This window comes from Pleurodeles waltl, chromosome 3_1 (genome assembly GCF_031143425.1).
Source record: "Pleurodeles waltl isolate 20211129_DDA chromosome 3_1, aPleWal1.hap1.20221129, whole genome shotgun sequence".
In the NCBI taxonomy this organism is placed as follows: Eukaryota; Metazoa; Chordata; class Amphibia; order Caudata; family Salamandridae; genus Pleurodeles; species Pleurodeles waltl.
This window is the reverse complement of record NC_090440.1, coordinates 521,877,679-521,904,533: the sequence shown is the minus strand read 5'-3', so window position 1 is coordinate 521,904,533 and position 26,855 is coordinate 521,877,679. Positions and strand designations below refer to the sequence as shown.

At 47.3% G+C, this 26,855-nt stretch overlaps 1 long non-coding RNA gene across 1 annotated transcript in view; it reads left to right on the top strand.

The window, feature by feature from the left end:
* LOC138284246 (uncharacterized) overlaps nucleotides 1–17,402 on the top strand; it is a 47,291-nt gene extending 29,889 nt beyond the window's left edge. The window contains exon 3 of the long non-coding RNA XR_011201369.1: nucleotides 16,403–17,402. This is a non-coding gene — a long non-coding RNA (uncharacterized lncRNA). The remainder of the gene's footprint in view (nucleotides 1–16,402) is intronic.
* Nucleotides 17,403–26,855: the final 9,453 nt, after the last annotated feature.

Here is a 26,855-nt window from a genome sequence, read left to right as displayed (position 1 = left end):
TATACGTTCCTGTGGGGCTGTCCACCAAACCCACTGAGGTGTGCAGAGGGTGCAGTCGTTAGGGAAGAACACTTGTTCCTTATTGTGTGGCGGCAGGGCTTGGTGCCAGAAGTTTCCCTCCGAAAGAGGGAAGAAGTGCTGGACGGTCGGGTGAGGCGCCAAGACACGGGAGAAGACACAGGTTGAGACGCTCGCAGGGCACTGCGAATATACCTTGCGCCGCTAGGAGCGTTTGCGGCGGGGACCCTCCGTTAAGGACCCCAGGGCAGGCCCCATATCCACAGTCCAGCCCAGCCATCCATTCTGCGTTAATTAAGTAAGCTGTGCTCCCAGGAGCGCGCGGTCCGCTTCTTATTTGCCCAATCGCGAGGATGGAGCGGTGGGGTGTAGGGGGGGGCGCTTGCCGTTCCCGAGGTGTACCTCCTCCGTGTAGAATTAGTGTTCCCCACCTCGTATGCGCCCTCCTCACCTTATTCTTTCATTTCCTTTTTCTTCTTTTCTTTTTTTTTTCTTTTTGAAGTTAAAATGTGCCTGCACCTCGAATCCCCGCTACCCGCTGGGCCACCGCCGCTTCGAGTCCACTTTTCCGGGCCTCTTCGCTGCCCCACTGCTATTTTTGCCCGTGCCGGTCGCCGAAATCCAAGATGGCGCCCCGGTTCCTCGTGTCGGTGAGCCGGGGCGCCTGGTGGGATGAGCTGCCCGGTTCACTGCCGGCCGCGTCTTCCCTGCTCCCCCAGCCGCAGGTTGGTGGGGAGGCAGGAGGCGGCCGCGCCCGGCGATATCGCGACCGGGAGTGCAACCGCAGCTCCCTTCGCTCCGTACTGCTCCCGTCGCGGACCAGCGAGTCCCAATCTCGCCCCGTTCGCGATCCGAGGAGCGCTCGCGGCATCTGTTAAGTGCACCGGTCTTCCCCGGTCAGGTCGCCGTCCCGGCCGTTGCTACCAGGCCGCCTGGGGGGCGCCTTCCAGGATGACTCGAAGTGGCCGGAGACGGAGCGCTCGGATCAAGCGACCGTCCCGGCCGCCATCTTGGCTCCTCCCCGACTGTCCAGAGACATGACTCAATTTTCCCTTGGTACAAGGACACTGGACCTGTTCAGCTAACTGGGGTAGCTGCTACTCTGATGAATCCATCTAACATGACTTAACTCATCACCCCTTTTCACTTTTTACCACTTTGATTTTGCCCTTATTGATCAAGATATGCACTATAAACCACAATTAAATACAGCAACTGTATATGTGTCTTTATTAATACCTCAACAATTGCTATGCTTGCCAACTGTGGTGAGCTCATGCCCCCCTGCATTGAACAGCCAGTGTAATGGTCATTAGACGGAGCCTACCACAGCATGAGACATATTACAACAGAGATGTCACAGGACAGGTGTCTGAGAGTTTGCAATCCAGGCAAACAGCGTAGTATAGTCAGTATTCCATTCTTCAAATAGAGCATGACAGAGAGTATCATCAAGATGGAAGGCATGGTGGCACACAATTCACAAATACGGGTAATATAACTCATGCCCATGGTAACCCACCTACAAAGCAGGGGCAGCCAGTATGGACCTACATGTTACCAGGCACAGACTCATCACGTACACACAACATAGCTACATGATCACATATCCCATGGAACACACATGACATCACTAAGGACCCAGTACATTGAACATACACAAACATAGGGCATATACCTGGATTATTCTTCATACTGCTTTCCCACTTTACAGTAATCTGCACTTTATACAGCTACTTCAGAATACAAACACAGCTAGGCTCCATGGTCATCACAAACTACTCCACCCACTGTGTAGCCAGAGTCCATGATCAATTCTTCACACAAGTGCCACATACTTCAACTGACATGAACAATACAATTTCACATCCCCCCAACACCACTGGTATTAGGAAAGGGTGAAGCAGTCCCATTGCCACATGTATGAATGGAGTACAAACAAGTTTACATCCTCCTGTAACTATATCCAAATCAGCTCTATCAGTCATTAACAACTCTGATGTCTTTTATATACTAACACTGGCTACTGACAATGAATACCAGAAGCCATAGGTTGCAGTGGCAAACAGGAAAATTAAAGTTCAGTGAGTGGGAGGAAAGGAGGATAGGGGAATGCAAGAAACATAGTTCAATACTGGATAGTCTATTCCGGAACTGAATGTTAGGATCAGATGTAAGTATACATCTTAGAGCTGACCATCTATAACTGTACACCTTACAATTTATCCTTCAGCTTCCCCAACTCGCATATACACCAGAACTGATGAATCTAGTCAGGTGGTTTTGTGGCAGCCCTCCACATCAAAATGTGCACATTCAACACTTGTAAAGGTCCACTTAAATACCTGGATGTCAGTGGAAGTACTGATTTATGATCTATGTCCTAGAGTCAGCTGCTCCTTCTTCCCCTGGCTCTTCATCACTTGCCATATCCGCATAATTAGCCACTGGTCCTGCTGCCTCCCCCTTCATTTGCTATCAATGGTATCTGACGTCTCAGGGCTAGATTGGGGAGCATGCACCAGGCACCGATTATTTGGCATACCTTGTGAGGTGAGTAGCGGAAGGCACCTCTAGAAAGTTCCAGGCACTGGAATCTTGCCTTCAGGAGCCTGAATTTTCACTCCATTACACACCTTGTCCATCATTGGGCCTTATTGAAACAGATTTCCTCTGGCATGGCTGGGTACCTCTCTGGTGTCAACACCCAAAGAAGGTTAGGATAGCCAGAGTCACCTGTGAACACGATGGTAGACCAAAACATAAATATCTTCAGCGACTGCCAATGATGTGATGACAGGTGGGATATCACTGAAACGCGCAATACTATGCATACTTACTAAGCACCCAGGCCCTATCTGTTTGTAGTCATGCCATCAGATGTGGACATTGCTGTTCCGCATTATGTAGGAATCATGCACTGATCCAGGAAACTTGTCTGTGACTTGTGAGGTGTACTGGTCTGCAAGACACACTTATCTGTATGTTGATTGAGTGGTAGTTCTTCCTGTTATTATACACCTGTTCATTGGCACTGGGAGGGACTGGGGTTACATAGATGCCATCAATGGCTCCTACCACCTGAGGAATGTGTCCCATCTCATAAAACTCTGCCTTCACAAATGCCAAATCCGCTATTTGGGGGAACCTGATGTAGATGTGCTGGTGCTTCAACACCAGACTGAACCTGGGCTGAGACAGCCCTTATGTTAAGGCCACAGTATTCTGAAAAGACCCTGTGGCCAAAAAGTGTAGCACTGACAAGACTTGAAAGATGGGAGGTATGGAATAGGGATTGCAAATGGCTGGCATCAGAACTGGCTCCAACTGTGTACATAGATCCATGATGGTATGGCGATTCAGACAATATGTCTGGATGATGTGCCTGTCCTCAATGGTTGCCAGGTCAACTAGTGGATGGTGCACTGGTGTTTGTCTCACTCTTCTCATGGCAGGATAACTATGGTGAGAGGAGAGAATGTACAATGAGTTATGAAGTATGCACACATCACATCACCACCACATTGTATATTACCTCACACCTAACATCTGTAGAAGTGGCATAGGACTTCTGAAATATATAATGCAGAACACAGATATGTATCACGTTAACCCTCATTGCAGAAAATTGCCTTACATGTCAATTGAAATGTACATATGAATCATATGTCATTGTATATTTGTGGGTGACTTACCTGACATGTACTCATTACACATGTTTCAGTATCTAACCATACCTGGCTGTGACCTATGTACCACAGAGTCGCTTTACATTGTTCTCAACACATAGACAGCCTGAACATGTCATTGTGTAAAGATAGTCACAATATGTTGCACAACCATGCAGGGCCAACATACGGTTACACTACAAATAGGGGGAGTAAGTGAGTGACGCAGAATATTTAGCGCATCCACGATTACCTGTGGCCAAAATGGCAGGCGTCTGACCTATTGCAGTGGACAGTTGGAAGTGACCCAAGTTAGCTGGAGGAAGTTGTCATGGTGGGAAGCGGTCGCAAAAGCCATGCTACTAGTCATTGGTTAACATTGCTGATTTTGGCAGACTGGGGACAATGGGCATGACCGCAAGCGGTGACGGTCCTATACTTGGCGGCCGTGACTGCCATTTTCTGCAATTATACTCACTTGACTCCTGACACTGTTGCTAGCAAGACCTCTGTGACATGAGCTGCTGTGTATTGCCTCTAGTAAACATTACAAAAGAGGCCCAGCTAAAAGAACTACCACAGGCTGGATAGAAAAAAAGGATTTTCTTAGGTTACCCCTTTCTTGGCATGCTTCATCATTGGGTTTCTTCCCATTCTGCTACAGAGCGGAGCGTGCTACGACCTATGGGATATGCGGAAGCACTGATGTAGTCTTGTCAATGTGAATCACAGGAGGGATAGGAGTGGTGGGGTCTTGGGTGAGTTAAAAATCCCTGTCTCCTAGAATTCCAATGATTTAATAGATCTGTTGGAGGCGGTATGATTAAAAAGGGGCTGCGGAAGTTGGGGATGTAATGTACCTGACTTCCTAGTCTACATGTTTCGGAGCCTTACCCCTAGGCTCCTTTTCAGGACCAAGGTGGACTCCCTGGTGCCACTCCTTGTTTGACTACCACCATAAACAATAGGTATTATCTTAGGACACCACATTAGTAACGTCCTGCAGGTGATAGGGCCCCTGCCTTTGCCCTCGAATAGCTCCAAAAGCTTGTGGAGGAGGTCCTACCACTGTATAGGTAGCTATATGCAGCACCAGAGGAGCAGGTTAGTACAATGGCCCAGCCATGTGTGATAGGTGTTGTGTGTGACGTTTATTCGTGCATGTGAATTAGTGAGTGCGCAGCTGCATGCAAATGCCATGTTGTGAAGGCGTTTTAGCAGAGAGGATGGGTATGTGTGCCTACTTGTGTAGTGAACAATCCTATTGCCATGGTGCATGTATACATGACTTTCTCCTTTTGTCTGTGTCATCCATGCAGGTAAGCGCCCATGCCAAGCAAGTTTGGATCCTGGGGGTCCACAGCCAGCAGAGCACCCATTGTTGCAAGCGGTGGGAGGACCTGAGACGCTGGGCCCGGAAGATCATGGAGGCCCAGCTGGAGATGGACTCCCAAGGAGGGAGGGGTGCCCATTGGACCCTGCCCCACACCCTGCCCCCCAACCCAATGGCCTGCATCCTGGCGGTGGCTTACCGTGAGGTGGGTGGGTGTTGGAGGGCAGCACAGCAGCCACAACTGGGTAAGTACTGACTGTTTCCGTGTACTTGGCTCTGGTTCTATGGTGTTTGCAGTCACACTTTAGCAGCTGTGACAATGTTATAGGTGCTACAGGTATGTAGAATAGTGGGAATACTTTGTAACCACATTGCCTATTACATGTAGATCTGGCATTAATGATTCGCTTAGTATACTTTTATTTCATCTGTGTCAAGACATTTCTATGACTTCATGTGGAGATGCTCAGATGACAATGCCACATGTGTAAGTTCACACAGCCATTTAATGGTTGAAAGCAGCAGTTTCATCCTACCCATAGAGTATGTCCTGGTCCAGCCTTAGCCATTAGTTCTCTAGTAGCTCTAAGATATCTAAGCACTCCCATCTGTCGTGATCACCTGTATTAGCCGCTAGATGCCTGACATAAATTGTACAGGAGCCATGTCACATTTCTTATGGCACAGGTATCGTCTTAATGTGAGGCAGGCCTCTCCATCACTGCACAGATATGGCCAGGATAAAACTGTACATATGGGTTTGTCCCATCTTCTTCAAACTATGGGGAATGTGAAGGTAGTAAGGGAAGGCTATTCAACTGTGGGCGTTTGATTTTGCCTATTTGTCCTTTACAATCATATCTATGGCATTGCGATATGGGCAAATCACATTTAGCCCAGAGGCTTTGTTCCCTAGGTGATCGGTAGCTAGGCAGTGCTAACCTATCACTATTCACTATTTGCAATATCCATGCAATGTGTGCCAATGTCCTACTAATTACAGTGACACATATGTTATTAGCTGCCTACATCATGTCTCAATGGTTACTTGGGGTCACAGGTAATAAAGCGGGTCAATCATTACTACCCTCTGCCTAGATGATGTGGACAGTTTGGACAGGATTTGTCATAGATTGACTTAAGATTTCATTGTATGATGGTTTAGCTGAACTACTGTTTCGGACACAGGTATTGCAGTGGGATATTTTGTCAGTGCAGCAGGCAGCTGTGTAATTCCATGTGTTCATTGTGTGTTCATATCTCTTCAGTGGGATATGTGTGTTGTGTGCACTTAGCTACAGCTAATCACATGTCAGGAAAGGTGTGAGTGGTGCAGCTTCAATCATGTAGTCATGGGTTGGAACTGTAATAGCATGTCAGGTGGTATGTTATGTGCCCTATGAATTTATTGCGGCTGGCTACTGTTTAGGTGTCCTTACACTGTACTCAGTGATTGTCTGTGGATGTCTCGTGAGCTATGTAGCCCACTGTTGCTTCACATGCATGTATGAAGTGATGTAGTGTATCTACAGTGTCTTCAGAGGTTCCTCAGGAATTTGGTACATTTGGTCAAATGACTGTTCTCAAAACATGTATTATACACACCAGATGTCACCTGTGTGGTTGGGCCTCATGTTGTGGCTATATCAGTGATAGTTTCCGGGTTCAGTCAGGCATGTGGTCTGAATGGCAGGTGCTGTGGGGTCTGTGAATTGAGTTCATTTACTATCATGGGACATGGACTGGTCAGGTGTAGATCCAATGAATGCATGATATGTTGTGATTACAGAACTGTTTGAACTACAGATTAGAGGAGTATGGAGAGTTATGATCCAGATTAGGACAGATTTTCTGCCTCAGCCAGGGAATGATGAGCATGCAGACATACCTTTTCAGGTGATTTCTTAGAATGCTCCAGCCGTGCTACCACATTTGGATCATGATGTGGTTGAGAGGGTAGCCATGATGGGGTGGATAGGAGTAATATGTTGTGACATGATGTTGGGTATGTGGGTTACTAGATGACAAAGCCTAGCCAGGAGATGTATAACCACAGTTGTCCTTGTTCTAATGTGTGCATGTGAAGAATGTGATGACTCTCTCTCTCCCTCTCTAGCTGTCCCTCTATCTCTATTTGTGTGCATCAGCAGATGAAGGAGACTGGGCACAGGCGAGTGGGGATGCTGCTGGCCATGGGACCCGGAGTGCTGATACCACCGACAGCGAGAGACCCAGTGGCCTGGAGGGTGAGGGGAGTGCCTCGGGGGAGGCCAGATCTTCCACTTCGTCATCCTCAGAATCCTCCTCCAGTGGATACTCCCTGGCAGTGGCAGAACCTTTTAGGACCACCCCAGCACCATCTTTGTCCGCCACCCCCTTACTACCACCGCCGTCCTTGTAACTCCCCACCCAGTAGTCCGTGCACGCTGTCCCAGGAGGGTGGGCGTCTCCTTCGCTGCAGGCACCTCTGTCCCTGCCAGCCCTACTGCCCTCAGTGAGGAGGCTATTGACCTCCTGAGGTCGATCTCTGTGGATTAGTCGACCATCATGAATACCATCTAGGGACTGGCAACTCAAATCCAGCGGAGAAATGCATTCCTGGAGGGCATTCATAGTGTACTGGCTGGCCTACAGAGATCCTTTCAGGCTCTGGCCTCCACACTAAAGGCAGCCAGTCACCCTTTGTCTTCCGTCCCCCCTCCACCTCTCTCTTCCCAATCCCAAACCTCTCTTCCCCATCCCAGCCAAAGCACACAGAGACAGACAGACAAGCAAACGTCCATTTCAACATCCAAGGGTACCAGTGACTAACACAAGCACCACAAAACCCACCACCAGCATGCACACAGACAACACACACCTGCAGACACACCAACACTACCTGCACTGCCTCCCCTACCACCCCCCACCTTCACAGACACTACACAGGACACACCTGCAGACACCACACCCACATTCAGCAATACAGCCACAACTCCTATCCTACCCACAGTTACCACAATAGAAGACCCGCAGACATCCACCCCATTCACCACATCCACAGCCACCACAACCACAGACTTGACTACAAGCAGCACATCCACCATACCTGCAGTCACCACACCAACAGTCAGCCATCCACCATGGCATCTCCCAGCACTTAAACCCCGCTTCTCCCAAAACACAAAAACGCCCACACTTGCCGACCCAACAGACATCCAGCACACACAAGCATACCTTATACACACATGCACCCAAGACATCCCCGAAAACACCTCTCACAATCACTCCCTCTCCCTCCACTCCCAAACCCTATTGCCATGACCATCCCTTGTATCTAAGAAATGTTTCCTCTCAGAGTTGAACCTTTTCCCTACTCCTCTCCCGCCCTGTGTGACCCCCGAAGATCTGTGTCCCTCCCTGTGTCCAACCCTTCTACCTCCAATTCTTCCCCTAGCCTGCCTACAGGTACCCATGCCCCTCCTCCTGCAAAGAAGTCGACCCCTCCCAAGAGTTCCCAACCTTCCCCTAAGCCTCGACCTAAGCCTCCTCCTCCTAAGCCCAAGTATCTGCCTCCCAAAAACCCCCTTTGTCCCTCCCATGCCCTGAGGTGCCTGCCTGCCTCTTTGATACCCCTACCTGTGGACGTTGTATGGCAGTCAGGAGTCAAGTAGGGGCACTGGAATGTGCCATCTATGCATGCTGCACATATTTTGTGCCAATGGCCTAATAATCTTGTACATAGTTATGTATTTAATTATTTATTTATTGCCGTACATCTGGGCCAACCAGGGTTTGGTTCCAAGGTTACATTTTAGTCCTGCCTTTCATTCGTTATGGCTGTTTGGGTCTTGCCTGCTTAAGTTTGTGTGTGAGAACGTTTTGTGTGTGTGTGTGTTGATGGTGCTACCAGTTGTGTGTGGCCAGCATGTGTGGGTGTGTGCATTGCATTTGTCCCACTGTGATGGCTGTTTATTGTGTGATGGGCATGTATGAGTTAGGGACATGGATTAATGTTGATATTGTGTGTAGTGATTGTGTGGACATGTGTTATTTCGAGTGTTGTGTGCCCTTGTGTGGTTTTACTGTGTGTGTGAGTGTATGTGTTGATTGTTATGTCTGATCTGTTGTGAGTGCATTGGCAGGATACGACGTATGGCTTGTTGTATGGATATTTGATAGTGTGCATTGGTTCTCTGGTGTTGTTAGGTTGTGCTGTATGTATAATTTGTCAAGGGGGGGTGTGTATTGTGGATGTATGATGATGATTTTGAGGTTTTGCGGTTGTGATGTTGTCATTTGGTTGAGTAGTGTGTTGTAGTGGTAGACTGTGCCTGTGCTGTGTAACTGGGTGTTGGTGTGTGTTTTGAAAGTGTGTGTGTTTGCCGTAGTGTGTTTGTGGGTACTATGTATGTGGCTGTGTGAGGGATGTGCTTGTTGATGTGAGGGTACGTGTGTGTGTGTACCCATCACCACGCGTTCAAGATGAGAATGTGTGTGCGCCTCTATAGATTGACATTGTGCAACTGTATCAGGTAAGTGTGTATACTCACGGTTGCTGTCGCTGTAGTCGCTGGTTCCGAAGTTGTTGGGCGAACAGGAGCAACAGGAAGACGTGTAGTTCAGGTTCCATGGCAACTCCTGACAGGTTTGTGTTCCTGAAGGTGAGAGTCTCCTTTTGTAGAGTTGATTTCGGCCAGGGTTTCCATGGTGGTGCGACTGCGGTAGAAACCTTGGTGGTGTGCAGCCTTGTAATCTGTCTGGCGGGAAAATGCTCTCCACCGGCCTGAAAGTGGCTGCTGTCATCTGTGGCAGGCTGACCGCACTGGCGGTGGATTGGCTGCATTCTGTTGGGAGTCCCGCCATGGTCCTAATTTGGCGGTCTGCTCCACCAGCCTGTTGAAGGTACGACCGCCAACATGGCGGTCATGAAACCGCCTAACTCATAATGACTTCCTATATGTCTTAAAATCATTTACCCCACCTCCGTTGTTCAAGACATTTTTTATGGCACTCTTAAAGTGGGTAATGTAAACCCTTTTATGAAAAAAGGTAATGCAGACCGAAACAGCTATGCCATCAATAGACCTAACAGTGGTTTTCCTATCTTGGCAAAAATCACAGAAAAGTGCATTGCCAATTCAAATGTAAAATTTCACTTGCAACAAATATCCACTGGGCCTGCACAAATGGGGCTTTAAATCTGTGCGTAGCACTGAAATCTGTGCACTCAAATTATAGATTTCACCCTTAGAATTTATAATAAAGGCAAATAGTGCATGCCAGTACTTCATGACCTGCTGGCCAGCTTTGATACCATTAACCATAACCAGCTCATTTGTCCGCTACAGTGCAAAATGGGCATTGACAGCACAGTACTGAACCGGTTAAGGGCCAGATGTAGCAAAGGTTTTTCCCCATTGTGAGTCTATGGGAAAAAGTGTTTGTACATATGGCCCTAAGTCTTTTTCCTTTCAATCTGCACTTCCTTCACGAAAACAGTTGAATTTCAGCATATCTAGCTGATATTCCCCAGGTTTCCATTCTTGCTGTCTTACTGTTTCATTTATAAGTTGAACTTTCCTGGGAAAATAGTATCTAACATGAGTATTGAATTCCACTAATAGAGAATAATACTGTATCTAAAAACTGAAAACACCTAGAAAATTGATGCTCTACCTCAATGCCCCTCAGACATCAACTCATGTGAGGCCCAGATGAAGTGCAAACTCAATGATGGAAGAAGAAATGTATTTCTTGTTCGTCTAACACCTCCAAGACCCCCACAAAGCTTGATCAATAAACTACACATTCTAAGCATATTGCAGAAGATTGTCTATTTAGATACATGTCTTGCTTTGATGATGGACAGTCATCTCATTCTTGGAGTGTAAAAACAAAAAAAGACTTCAAAACCACAGTACATGCGCTTGTGGTATCCATTATTGAATACAGAATTGCTTTACTAACTGGATTACTTCCTCTCGGACTTGCCATGGCTTGAAAGACACAGCCAGTATATAAACTTGGCTACGCTTATCTTTACCATAATCATTTGGTCAATAACATTGTTTTGTCAATAAAAGTGATTGGTCTACTGTATACATTATTCTAAAGATTTCTCAACTCTTTTCTTCAGTTGTTTCAACTAAGGTAGTGCCAGTTCATTAACACACTATTGATAAGACAAAAAATGTTTTTCGTTCACCACGCAGCGAATTTGATTGCGCTATTCCTACTCTTCCTGGCACAGTGATTCTTTACAGAAGAATGTACTGTCTATCAGAAGCTGCTAAAGTTTTTGCAAGAAACCCTTCAAAATGGCCTATTAAATGTTCAAATTCACCTGGCTGTACTTTTATGTGCATTTTTTGTTACCATGAAGAATCAAGAGCTAGCATTAATTATTGTAGATGAAACCAAGTAGCCGTCAAATACTGCTAGCCTCTGCCTTTACTTTGGGACATCTTAGAGGCTACCACAATTTCTTTTTTGGCTTACTATGAGTGAAAATATTCGGTCCTAAGGAAGGAGCTTCTGGCAATGCCTGTGAAAAACAGAGAGTCTTTTGGGCAGTTTCTTGTCAACATTTTGAATCCTTTTATAGATCATAGGAATCTAAAGTTCTTACAAAACATGCAACACCAAAATATCTCTCAAGCCCCTTTGGCATATTTCTTTCTCTAGTATAAATTTCTTGTGACATATACCTGACTCTCAAAATGTTTTGGGTAATTCCATCTCTCACTACCTTTTTATGGAGGATGAGACCCAAGCACCAACCTTAATGTTTTCAAACAGAGTCATAGGATTGGCACAAAGTGTTTTTTTTTTTTCCAAAGGGTAAGAAATCACCATTTTCAGATCAATCGAGACACCGTTGATATATTTGAAAGACATCCTGACCTGCGTTTTCAGCAACAAGCATCATATATTCAAATTAACAAACTACAAGAAGTGCTAAAATATATTGTGGTTCATCAGTGTCTGGACATCAGGGAATTCTCTTTACTTTATATTTTGCTCTTTGATCTTTTTTGGTGGCTCTCAGTAAATCAAGGCAGCCAAGATTATTTTTAATCCCTTTGCTTCTTTCATTTGCAATGTGCCTAGCTGTGGATTTTGGGCCCTAGTTCAGCCGGCACCTAAGGAAACCTAGCAAATTTGTACATTTTTTTAAAACTAGACACCCGGGGGAATCCAGGATGGGGGTGACTTGTGTAGCCCTCACCAGGTTCTCCTCCCCAGAATCCCCTGCAAACCTCAAACCTTGCCTAAAAACCCATTTTCCTCACATTTCTGTGATGGAAAGTTCTGGAAGCTGAGGGGACCCAAATTTCCTACTACCCAACGTTACCCAAGGTCTCACGATAAAAATGCTACCTCACTTGTGTGGGTGGGCCAAGTGCCCATGACAGGGAAGGCCAAAAATATATTGTGGATACATCACAGATGTCACAAAACAACCTTGGTCTCCTGTTTTTGTAAGGGGGGTTGGGGGGCAGCTGCATTTTTGGTCCTGGGTTCTACGGCCAGATAGGGAAGCCTACCAAACCGAGACATTTCAGAAAAATAGACGCCCGGGGGAGTGAAGGGAGGTGTGGCGTGTGTGGATCCCCCAATGTTTTCTACCCAGCTTCACCTGAAAACCTCAAAATTAGTTAAAACAATCATATTTTCGTTACATTTCTGTGTGGGATTACTACGCTGGCACAAATGTCCCACTACCCAGCGTTCCCCTTGGTCTCCTGATAAAAATAATGCCTTACTTGTGTAGGTGGGCCAAGTGCCTGCGACAGGGAAGGGCCAAAAATGTGTAGAAATTGAGGGTGAACCAAAGCAGGTCCAAAAGAGCAGGGTTTATTTCATATATTTTTAGGCTTATTGTGCTTTGGGCACCCGTGCAAGTGGGGCAGAGTTTTTATCAGTACAGACGAGGCAATGCCGGGTGGGAGGAATTTTGTGGATTCCTGCAGATTCTGGAAGTTTCCATCACAGAAATGTAGGAAAAATGTGTGATTGTAGGCAAAGTTGGGGTTTGCAGGGCATTGTAGGTAAGAAAATGGTGTGGGACGCATGCGAAGCACACCACCATGGACTCCCCCAGATGTTTAGTTTACAGAAGTGTCTGGGTCTGGTAGGTTTTTCCAGGTGGCAGCGTACCAAAGTCCAAAAAATGTAGCCGCTCACTGTTGCAAGAGGGACGATATTGGGAGATAGCCAAGCTCCCATGGCCAATATGTAAAATCAAAACCCAAAAGAGTCAGATGCCCTCTTGCTTGCCTTTGGGATGAGATACATTAGTCTGCAGGGGGGTAAAAAGAATGTTGCCACTTTCAGTTGGGGTGGGAGGGCGTAACCATGCCGATGTTAGTGGGCAGACCCCATCCTTCTATTTTTTTCAAGAAAATGCTTCCCTGGTCTAGTAGGCTTTCTACTTCACCTAGGGGCTGAAAGACAGCCCATTTATTTTTTGGGGGGGGGTGGATGGGGACATTACCATGCCCATTCTGGGCAGCCCGTACCCCTACACTACCAAAAGAAATCCCTGGTGCCTAGTGGGCTTTCTGTCTCCCTGGCAGGGGAGGAAGGAAAAGGGGCAGGTGGGAGCCCATTGCCTCCCTCTGTCCCCGGGCGGTAGGAGAAAGACTGTGATTTTGTTTTTTAAATGGAAGTATTGGGGCGATTGAAATGCCCATTTTGGGCATCTCCCACCACTAGATGTATAAACAAAATCCCTTGTGCCTAGTGGGCGTTCTGCCCACCTGGGGGGAGGGGTAGATTGGGGACTGTTGCCCCCATCTGCCCCCGGAGGGCCAGAAAGAGTGTGCTGATTTTTTGGGGGGAGAGGTGAGCATATTGCAATGCCTATTCTGGGCAGCCCCCACCCCTAGATGAATAAAAAAAAATCCCTGGTGCCTGTTGGTATTTTGGCCTCCAGAGGGGACAGAAATATTGCTTATTTTTTAGGGGGGAGAGTTGGGCACATTGCAATGCTCATTCTGGGCAGCCCCCACACCTAGATGAATTAAAAGAAATCCCTGGTGCCTAATGGGCTTCCATCCGGGGATCCAGAAAGACTTTGCCAGTTTTGGGGAGGGGTAGTGGCATTACAATGCCCATTCAAAGTAGCCCCTACATATTTATAAAAATGAATGTGTGGTTCCTAGTCGACTTTCTGCCCCCTGGGGGAGCAGACTGGGGGCTATTGCCCCCATCTGCCACCCAGGGGGGGGGAGGAGTGGAGGAGAAGCACTGAAAATGTGCAAAGAAATTAAGGGGGGGGTCAGAAGCCCTTGCCCAAGGGGCTGCTCCCTCCTCCCCAGTGCCTAGTGGGTGGACCCCTGCTGGTGGATCACCCGCATCTGGCGATCCCCAAGCAGGAATCCACTAGCGAGGGGTAGATTCTCCCCTTTCCAATGATACCATCTGCCTCAGTGCTCGGTAGCTTAGATAGCCTTCTGAGCACCAACGCAGTGAAAGTGAAATGAGCCAACCAGCTCATTTCACTTTGGTTTTCAGTGAAATGTCAGCGCGCCATATGCGCTGATCATCATTTCATTGAAAACCCAAAACAGCCTCGGGAACTGGGAAGCTATTCCCCATCTCCCAAGGCTGTTTTGTCAGAAAGGAAATTCCGCTGGTGCAATGTGCATGGAAGGCCGGGAGCCATCCGCACATGAGCACTGTAGTGTCTGAGTGCTCCCAGCCATCCCATACACAAAAAGGGTCAAACCTGCCCATTTTGTGCTCAAGGCAAAGCGATTATGAAAAATCCTTATAATGTTTACAGTAATTACTTGCTGCGCAATATCCACAGCATGTTTGGCACATAGACCTGCAACAAATAAGTGAGCACCTTTTTCAGGCTTTTGATAGGTGGAATGTGGGGTGTTACAGATTCTTATGGACCACTGGAACCACCTCTACATCCAATGTCATAGCCTTTAGCCCCTCACTACACAGCACCTACACACCATCTCTTAAACATTTGTCTTGTATCTCACCACCATGCCACCACAAAAACATCCCCATTTCACTGATGACGAGTTAAGAGTCATGCTGGATAAAATACAGAGTAGAGCCACACCTCTTTGAAGCACAAATCCAGCAGACCACTATCGCTAGGAAAATGGAAATGTGGCAAAGGATAGTTGACAGGGTCAATTCTGTAGGCAGCTACCCACACACAGGGGAGGACATCAGGAAGAGGTGGAGCGACCTCAAGTGGAAGGTACTTTCCATGGCACCAGCTAGAGGTACACAAGACTGGCAGTGGTCCCCGACCTCCTCCCTTACAGTTCACATCACAGGAGGAGAAGGTCTTGGACATCCTTGCATCCTGAAGGACTGACAGGAATACCTGGGGGAGTGGAGTTGGGTAAGTCCATACACCAACATTGTCACCTAAATGTATTTGCATGCATGCTCATGGATTACAGTATGCCAACCTCAATGTCACACCACTCACCACCCCTGTGTACAACTGTCCAAAGACCCCCTTCTGTCATCTCAGATGTGGAGAGAACTCATCTGGGGGCATAGTATCTGGGTGTGGTGTGGGTACGGTTTCACCATAACCAAAATGACAACTGTGTGCCAATTTGTAATATCAATGCTCAGAAACTTAAGAATGGAGAACACACAAATTAATGGTTCATATCAGTATACGCTGCGAGTATAGGACAGGCAATGATGATGCAATGGATAGCTGCCTATAGAAAAACCACTTACAGACTGCTACAACTGTGTCCTCTACTACTCTGTCCCATTACCCATAAAACTGTACACACCTGAGGGGGGGAGGGCTGATAATTGTATAGTCTGTGGGCATAGGACATCTAATGACAGGAATGCTACGGACAGCTGCCACTGGGATGCTACTTACAGGACACCCTGCTACTACTGTGTCCACTGATACTCTGGCCCTTCTAACTCCCATCACCCATAAAACTGTACTCACCTGGGGAAATTTCATATCTCTGCAGTGTGTTGTACTTGGTATAACCTGTCTCATTTAGCCAGGTAGAATGGTCAATCCAAATCTAATGTGCACATCAATGTCCACATGGCAATGTGCAGCTGTCTGTAACTTAAACATGTTGTTGATCTAACTGGGAGGAAGCATGAAACTGATGATGCTCTACCACTGCTGCCAAGATATGGTCTATGAACAGACATATAAGTCCCGAGATGCCCAGACATCCTGTAGCAAGGTGACCTGAAATAAAAATTCTCCAAAACCCCAAAGGGCAGCACTCTGATATTGAAAGTAGAGGTCCCTGTCACATAAGGGCATCAAGCAAGGCCAATCTGTTCATGGCCCAAAGCATTACTAACTGTTAAAAAATGATCACACATATCACAATACACCTAGTAACAGTCTGTTTTGCATCTTCAACAGGTCTTTCTGCCATCAGACCATTCAAACCACTCCTGAGTCGGCCCTTCCTCCATGGATGCAGACCTCAGTGAGGCCACCACTCCTGGCTGTGTGGATGTTGAAGACGAATCTGGCCCACCTGGGGAACCTGGTCGGATGACAACTCTCAGTATCACCCTGCCCTCATCGACTCCTCCGAGCCCTGTTGCTTCGACATCACAGGCAACCAGGCACCCCAAAACCTGTGTCCAGAAGACAGTTACTACTATCTTGTGCCCCCCAGTCCAGGTCCCGGAGTCACAACTCGAAATCCATGACAATGATGGACCTGGCACTAGTTGCAGTGGACAAACTGTGCCAAGGGCACAGGCACGTGGGGTGGGGGGGTGATGTGGGTCAGCTCCGTGAGGCATCTAGGGACAGGTCTGTTCAGGAGACAATCTCCCAAGTCTTGGGAGCTTACCAACAATCCCAAGGTGTGATGGGCCAGGGACTTGCCATGCTGTGGGAGATCAAACCGATGCAGAGGGACAACCACCAGGAGGTCATGAAACAGTGGTCGGCCCTCAATGGCCACTTGGCCTCCCTCACAGGGGTACCTAGAGATATGAACAACACCCTGAGCAAGGAGAGACAACAACACCACGCCCCTTCCATTGCTCAAGTTACACCAGCCCCTGCTACCTCTGCAGTAACCAGTGGAAGGTAGGCCCTACCAGGGGAAAGATCCACTTCAAACACCCCTGCCTCTGTAGCTGGAGAACCCCCCACAAGCGTGGATGTCCACCAAGACATCCAGAAGTTGCAGATGCCAAGAAACCATCCACTGCCAGGAAGTAATAACTGACTGATGGAACCCTGTTGACTTTTCTCAAACCACTTTCTATTTTCCATCATAGGGGGACACTGGACTTGGGACTACAAATGTAGTGGCTGCTACTCTGATGATCACATCCACCATGACTGATCCCTTCACTGTCTTTTTTCCACACACAACCATCCCAATATCCTGTGCACAAGAAAATAAACAGTACTAAAACATCATCTATATATTGTGAGCATTTATCACCAATGTGAGTGGATGTTTGTGAAATGTGTTACATGCTTCTGATTCAAACATAAGAAGGTGATGTTAGGAGGGACATGTCACAGGTAATACCATGCTGAGGATCCCTGACAGCACACATACCCGTGTCGAAATTTTCCCAAAAACATTTTCATTACACTGTGCAACACACAGGCAGCACAATTGTCAGACCTGTCTTAGTCAAGTTTGTCCAAAAAAATATATACTTTAGCTCAGGTGTCTGTAAGAACTATCCCCCTGGTCACTAAAGTCATGGACATGTCAGGCTGTGTCCGACTGGATAGGCCAACATAATGATTGAAATTATCATCAGCTTCACCCTAAACACATACCTACACCATGCCTAGCAAAACTACATACCCATTATACAGACAGAGAACAGTACTGCAGTCCCTAGTCAGAGGTCATTCCACTTACAATGGTCATACATCTGTAGGCATATGACACACCTATGTCAGTGCTGTGTCACAGACACAGTGTGTCCTACAATGAGGGAACACAATGACCGCTATATACCAGTCACACAGGACAATTGTCAATGTGAATGTGAAGATAGAGGGAATGGTTTGCACTGGATAACTTGACGGGGGGACACAAAATCATAAAAAGAACACTATTGTACCCACTTACCATGGCAAACAAAGCCATTGTGTAGCACAGGTCTCTGCCCTCCCATTGCCCTGGCAATCTGCACAATGGACTCCTAAACCTCGCCACCCTCGGCCTCAGACAGCTGTTCTCCACACCCGCACACATCGCAGGACACACACTGGACCCCATCTTCACCTCAAGCGACCGGATCACCATCGAGACCATTTCCACCCTTGACTGTACCCACCACCGCTGCATGCACTTCACAATCGCTGCACCCAGCAGCCACACCCTCACTCCAGGACCCCCACAGAAAATGGAACGAAATCACCAACGAGCAACTCACCTCATCGCTCGCCAAATCCCTCCCTCCCCCTCTGACGATGCCAACACAGCAGCGCGCAATCTCAGTGCATGGATAACCAAATTTGCTAACACTAGCACCCCTCCGGCTGACATCGGCCAAACGCAAACCTAAGAAGGCCAGCTGGTTCACCACCAATCTCCAAGAATCAAAGCGTACCCGCAGACGTTTAGAGACAAAATGGAGAAACAGTCAATCCAGCAAAGACCTCTCCTCAATCAATCAAGAACGCAAGGAAGGACTCACTCTGGGAGCACGTCAGCTCCTCCACACACAACTTGAAGGAACTCTTCTCAGTCATCAACGAGTTCACAGATCCTCCCTCCGAAGCCACCAGCACCCCCTGTCACAGGAACTCTGCATCAAACTTTCCACCTTTTTCCACCACAAGATCCAGGACATCTACAACAGCTTCCTGGCACCAGATCATGCGACCTACCCACCCAGACCATCCACGGCTGGTCCATTCTCACCAATAAGGAAACAGTCAACATCATGAACAGAACCCAATCTGGAGCCCCCCCTGGATCCTTGCCGGCACCACATATAAATCAGAGCCAGCGCATCCATTGCCCCGAGCTTCGTAACACAATCAACTGCTCCATCAGCACGGGTACCTTCCCTGAGGACTGGAAACACGCTGAAATACATCCTCTCTTAAAGAAACCTTCAGCCAACCCATCAGAACTAAAACATTTCTGGCCCATCTCACTGCTACCCTACCCCGCCAAAGTACTAGAAAAAGCAATCAACGCACAACTATGGAATTTCATTGAGGCCAACAACTTCCTGGAGAGCTCCTAGTCTGGCTCCCGCAGCAATCACAGCATGGAGACAGCACTCTTAACAGCCACCGACGACATCCGATTACTCCTAGACCGCAGCCACACTGCAGCACTCATACTCCTCGACCTCTCAGCAGCTTTCGACGCGGTCTCCCACAGCACTCTGCGTACCAGACTCCATGTCATAGTAATCCACGGAAGAGCCCTGGAATGGATCCACTCCTTCCTCTCCGGGAGGACGCAGAGGTTCAGACTCCCGTCCTACACCTCCAGACCTACAGGTGTCAACTGCAGAGTCCCCCAAGGGTCCTCACTGAGTCCCACACTGTTCAACGTATACATGCCCCCTCTTGCTGCCATCGCCAGAAGCCACAATATGAACATTGTGTCATATGCTGATGACACACAACTCATCATTTCCCTCACCGAAGACCCGGCCAAAAGGAACTTTCATGCAGTAATGCAAGCCGTCGCCACCTGGATAAGAGAAAGCTGCCTCAAGCTCATCTCTAACAAATGGGAGCTCATCATTTTTGGAAATGCCACCTCAGCTTGGGATGACTCCTGGTTGCCACATCCCTCAGCACACCCTCTGCACCAACCGAGCACGCCCGCAACTTAGGAATCACCCTCGACTCCTCCCCCCATCCATAACCTGGCAGGTAAACTCTGTCACCTTCTTCTGCTGGCACACACTCTGCAAACTCTGGAAGATCTTGAGATGGATCCCAGCAGACTGCCGCAGAACAGTCACCCGTGCTTAGTCACGAGCAAGCTCGACTACGGCAACGCCCATCTATGCCGGCACCTCACCTGGGAACATCAAAAAACTTCAACTCATCCAGAACGCTGCCACCAGACTCATTCTGGACCTCCCATGCCGAGATCACATCTCTGAACACCTGAGGACACTCCACTGGCTACCGGTCGAGAAGCGAATCACCTTCAAGCTTCTCACCCACACGTACAAGGCCATACACAACACAGGACCAGCCTACCTGAACCACTGCGTCTCCTTCCACACCCCCAACAGATCCCTTCACCCCACCCAGATGGCCCTGGCCACCATCCCTCGCATCCACAAAACCACCGCCGGGGGACGATCTTTTACCTACACTGCAGCAAAGAGCTGGAACAACCTCCCCCTGCACTTCAGACAAAGCCTGTCGCTCACCATCTTCAGGAAGAACCTCAAGATGTGGCTCTTTGGATGAGGCCTCTCCCCTCTCCCCCAGCACCTTGAGACCCTCACGGATGAGTAGCCGTGCTTTACAAATACTGATAGATTGACTGAATTTATTAGATTGAACACAGTACCTGCATCAGTCGATGTCCACTTCACATGTCGGACCAACTCCATCCATCTTCCAATGACACAACTCAGATATGTCCACATTAGGATCGCATAGTGAAGAAACCTGGAAGGATAAAAGTGTAACACAAGAATGTTAGCCAGGTGAAGGCTTACATGACCTAAAAGATTGCATAACAATTTGTTAGTTGACTCAGACTGTGCTTTGCAGTGCCCCAAACTAAGGTGTACCTCATGAAAGTCACAAGTGCAAGTCAGTGAAACCTAGTAAACGTCTGCTGCATGCTGTATACATCAAATGACCTGTCAGATGTTCACACAGAGACCCTTCACATACAACCATGAACCACACAGTAAACCTAGAAATCGGTAAAATCACAGATCATTACATACTTACACTCAGGTGAAGTACTGATGAGATCAGCCTGCATGTCTCCACCTTCATCCACATCAGTCATCCTCACTTGGCATTTCTGCAATCTCACCCTGTGGCACTGCTAGCTCCCCCTCATCTGGGATGTATGTTATCTGTCAGGGCAAGGTTGTGAAGCATGCAGCAGGCCACAATGTTTTTACACACTTTAGCAGGTGAGTAGAGTAGGGCTCCACCAGACCTATCGATGCAGCAAAATCTTGCCTTCAGGAGCCCAAAAGCCCACTCCACGACACGACTTGTCCTTCCATGAGCCTCGTTGAAGTGGACTTTCCATGGCGTGGTTGGGTTCCTCATTGGTGTCAACAAGGAGGGACGGTTTGGGTATCCAGAATCCTGTGTAAGGGAATGCAACATGGTTAGAAACATAAGTTCAGGGCATCATCACGTGGCAGCAGACATAGCATGCTAACAGACATGACATATATAACTCACCAACCAGCCAGGCCCTCTCTGGGTACTGTCGTGTCATCATCTGTGGAATAGCTCTGTCCCACATGATCACTGCATCATAGACTTTACCCGGGGTACCAGGCACATACTTCGGAGATGTAGAAGTCCGCCAAACAGACAACCTAGATTTTTATGAAATTGAAGATTTTCTTGTTCTGATAGACCTGCTCATTGCCTTGTGGAGGAACTAAGGCTACATGGGTACCATCTATGGATGCCACTACATGTGGGATTTGTGCCAAACCATAGAACTGTGCCTTCACATGGTCAAAATCCTCATGTTTAGGGAAACTGATGTAGCTGTCCAGGTGTTTTAACAATGCAGATAGTACATCCTTCAAGACAAGACTGAACATGGGCTGGGAGATCCCAGCAGTTAGTGCGAATGTATTTTGGAAAGAACCTGTAGCCAGGAAATGCAGCGAAGACATGACTTGCCCAATGGGAGGTATGCTAGTTGGATGACTGATGGCATGAATTAGATCTGGCTCCAACTGACGACAGAGATCAAAGACAGTAAGTTTGAAACACATGACGATTCTCCATCGTCTACAAATCTGCCAGTGGACAGTAAACAGGAGGGTGTCTAACTCTTCTTATTCCAGGAAAACTATGTGAGAGGAAATAAGGTATTTCCATCAATCATTGTGCCGTTTGTATGTGACAATACATTTGTCACATACAAACATTGACATGCCCATTGAAAGAGTGAAAACATGTCACACATAACATACCAATGGAATCAGTGTTACCATATTGACTTTCTTCAGATTGTCCAAAATAAATAGATCTATCCCTAACATCATATCACAGTGACAGTATTTGAAATTTACATCAGACATTGGCGGTGATCAATTGCCCAAAACACATGCCTGCCCATGGCCGAGAGGGTGGTGAGAGTACCCCTCTTGATTTCTTTGAGATGAGCATGCCCACATAACAACATGACCCATCTCACGGTAAATACATGTATTTGTAGTCAAGGCCAACACAAATGTGTAGGATGTAGTACTGTTTTAAACATTGTGATGCATTGTAAAATGGCGACTGCCTGACCTACTCCACTGGACAAAGGGAAACGACTGTGACCGCCAGCGAAAGTCGCCAGAGTAGGACATACCCATTGGATAACATTGCTGCCTATGGTGGTCCTGGGCCAATGGCAGGGTCCGCCAGCGGTGACGGTCATGCACGTGGTGGACATGACTGCCATCTCCAGCAGAATCTCTCACTTGACTCCTGACACTGCTGCCAGCAAGACCTGCATGACCTGAGCTGCTGTGTACTGCCTCTGGCAGCAATCATGGCACGTCCTACAGGTGAAAGTGCCCCTGCCCTCTCACAAAGAGAGCTGGAGAAGCTTGTGGAGGAGGTTCTTCCCCTGTATAGGACAGCTCTATGGTGCACCAGAAGAGAAGATAAGAGCACCATATGCAGATCTGTTTCAGTTGCTCACCTCCAACATTAGGTAATCCTGCCCTGGCATATGCTTTAAAAGTGGGATTGTGTCATTTGATCCATGTATGTGCTATCATTGTGCTTACAGGGTATAGTTACTGTGCATGTACCTACATGAGGTGAAAGGTTTTGCGTCCAGAGCCAACTTGTAAAGTGTTCAATGAGTGTCCTCTGATCCACCATGGAAATGATACACATGTGTAGCTAAGGTGTGTGTTGGGCACCCTTATGGTGAGTGTGTGCAGTGATTTCCCTCTACTGTGTGGCCACAGGTGGACAGGAGTTTCAGGACAGGGTCTCATTGACTTGATACCATTAGTTTACTATGACAGTGGCTGTTCTTGTGTGGGACTTGTGAACATGATTTTCTTTCTTACCGTCTGCATCCCTGCAGGTCAATGCCCACCAGAAGAAGGGAAATTGGTTTGCCATCGCCAAGAAGGTGTGGACCCTGTTGGAAGAGATGGGAGGACCTGAGATGCTGGGCCTGGAAGATCGCAGATGCCAGCTGGGGCAGTCCTCCTAACGAGGAGGGAGTGCCCGTCAGACTATTACACCTCTATTGACCTGCATATTGTCTGTCTCCTACCATGAGTTGGATGGGCATTTGAAGGCAGCACAGCAGCCACAAGGGGATAGCTTCAGTCCTAGCTCATGTTTGACTACTTACCAGGTGAATGAGTGAGGGAGTGAATGTTACATCTGAGTATGTGGAAAGTGTCATGTGTCACAGTTGTTCTGTGCTCACATTGGTGTACTTAGGTCATGTATTTCCAACACATGTGCACATCCATTTGGACTCTGCATCTGGTAAATACCATGAATTCCCCTCAGTCCTATACTACAGCATGGCTAACATTTGAAATTGTATTGTCTTGGTGTGATCAGCTGTAACTCCCCAGGTGGGTGTAAGTTCATACAAACGAGTAGATCATCCCTAATATTACAGTAGGAAGGTGGGTAGGTTCTAGGACACAGTCCACTATTATATATCATAGAATATGTCTATGTGAGTATGTAATGCAGAAGTGGGCAAGGCATCTCAATTGAATGTTACTCACTGATGTGTCACAGCTTTATGTGATGCATTTGTGTCCATCATACATGTTACATGATTTGAAGAGATGAACTCTTGTCAGCTGTTGCAGAGTTATTTCCCTTGGTAAGTGAGTTATGTACATAGCCATGTGTAATGTTACACCACAATTGCCCAAATGCATGTCGAAGGCCTGTGTGCTTGTTGGAAATGGGGTCTTTGTCTGGCAGTCAGGTTGCCCCCTGTCCAAGCAAGGACCTTCACTCTAGTCTGGGCAAAGGAGAAACACACCTGGTTAACCCTGCTCACCCCCTTGGTAGCTTGGCACGAGCAGAAAGGCTTAACCCAGAATTAATATGTAAAAACACACAGTAATACAGTGAAAAAACTACAAAATGGATGCCACACCATTTTAGAAAAATAGGCAATATTTATCTAAATCAAACAAGACCAAAATGACAAAAATCCAACATACACAAGTCAAGATATGAATTTTCAAAAGAATAAGAGTCTTACTCCATAGAAAACAATGGATTTTACACAAAGTATCTGGTTTGCATAAGAAATAAAGCCGAACAGGCTAGTGTGCGTTGGAAAAGTCAGCGATGCGACAGTTCCTTACTCACAAGTGAGGCAGTTTTGTTCTCCTGTTAGGTCTGCGATGTGTCATTTTTCTCCCTTGCAAGAGAGCGATGCATCAATTTCCAGACAGGGCACCTTGGATCCGCGCACAGGTTCACAATAACTTTGATGCCCAGTGACGATGTATGTGAAATCCAGTCGCACAAAGTTGGAAAACCACGCTACATGGGGTTTACATCGTTATCATCAGCCGCAAGCAGATGTTGCGTTATTTCTCCAGCCGTGATGCATCAATCTCTCTGCCGCGATACAGGTTTGAGTGTCGATTTTTGCCCCGAAGTGGCTGGCGAGTCATTTTTCAGCTGCATTGTAGGCAGTGCATCAAAAATTTCCCCGCCAGCTTTCTGTGCATGGATTTCAGTCCTTGTTTTGCCAACTTCATTACTCAGTGGCCAGGAGACTGGACAGGGCACCACTCGGTAGGGCAGGAGTCTCAGCAGAGAGTTCAGGTGCTGGCAGAGGAAGTCTTTGATAGCCCTGAGACTTCAAAACAGGAGGCAAGCTCAGTTCAAGCCCTTGGAGATTCTTCTCCAGCAGGAATGCACAACACAGTCCAATCTTTGTCCTCTTTCAGGCAGAAGTAACAACTGCAGGCCAACCCAGCAAAGCACAGTCGCAGGCAAAGGGACAGTACTCCTCCAGCTCTTCTCCTTGGCAGAGGTTCCTCTTGATTCCAGAAGTAATCTAAAAATCTGGGATTTTGGGTCCACTACTTCTACCCCTTTCTGCCTTTTAAGTAGGCAAATTTCAAAGGAAAGTCTCTGTAGTTCCCAGGATCCTGCCTTGCCCAGGCCTGGCCTCAGACACACCAAGGGGTTGGAGACTGCATTGTGTGAGGGCAGGCACAGCCCATTCACGTGTAAGTGACCACTACTCCCTCCACTCTAGCTCAGATGGCCCATCAGGATATGCAGACTACACCCCAGCTCCCCTTGTCTCACTGTCTACAGGGGAGTCACTAACAGCCCAACTGTCAGTCTGACCGAGACAGTGAATCCACAAACAGGCAGAGTCGCAGAACGCTTTAAGCAAGAACATGCCCATTTTCTAAAAGTGGCATTTTCAAACTGACAATTTAAAAAACAACTTTAGCAAAAGGTGAATTTTTAAATTGTGAGTTCAGAGACACCAAACTCCAAATTTCTAGCTCCTCCCAAAGGGAAACTGCACTTAAAAGATATTTAAAGGCAACCCTCATGTTAACCTATGAGAGAGATAGGCCTTGCAACAGTGAAAACCGAATTTGGCAGTATTTCATTGTTAGGACATGGAAAACACATCAGTACATGTCCCACCTTTAACATACACTGCACCCTGTCCATGGGGCTACATAGGGCCTAACGTAGGGGTGTCTTATAGGTATAAAAAGGGAAGGTTTGGGTGTGGCAAGTAGGTACACTTGCCAGGTCGTATTGGCAATTTAAAACTGCACACACAGACATTGTGGTGGCAGTTCTGAGCCATGTTTACAGGGCTACTTATGTGGGTGGCACAACCAGTTCTGCAGGCCCATTAGTAGCATTTGATTTATAGTCCCTGGGCACCTCTAGTGCACTTTACTAGGGACTTACTAGTAAATCAAATATGCCAATAATGAAAAAGCGAATTACACATACATTTTACATAGTAGCACTTGTGCTTTAGCACTGGTCAGCAGTGGGAAAGTGCCCAGAGTACCAAAAACAGCAAAAACAGAGTCCAGCACATAGTCACAACTTGGAAAGCAGAGGCAAAAAAGACAGGGGAGACCACACCAGGGATGCCAGGTCTAACAGTGCTTGAGCTACATTTACCACTGTGACACAATAATGTGTATGAGATTTAAGCATGTGACATTCATGATGTTGTCTCCATGCATGAGATGTCTGACAGTGGTGTCCTTCTGACACAATTAGTAGGAATGGTACATAGGCAATGAATGGCCATTCACAAAAATGGACCAGACAGTCATTTGTCAATATGATGTGTATACTGCTTTCAATGATCACACCTCACTGATTGCATTCTGTAATATGTCCCTGCTATAGCTATAATCTTACACATGGGGCTAGGCATTTTGGCCATGTCATGCTTGAAATGTGACATCACTGGGGCTGTTGTGCTGGTTGTATTACACCTGTGTATAGTTTGGGATGTGCCCACTGAGTGTAGCTACCCACCATGGATTGTCTTCCAACTATGTTTAGCCTACTGATTTAGGGCCAGATGTAGCAAACGTTTGCAAGTCGCAAATGGGTCACAGCGCTATTTGCGACCTCGCAAAATGCAAAATGGGATGTACAAATCTCATTTCGGAGTACCAAATAGCGATGC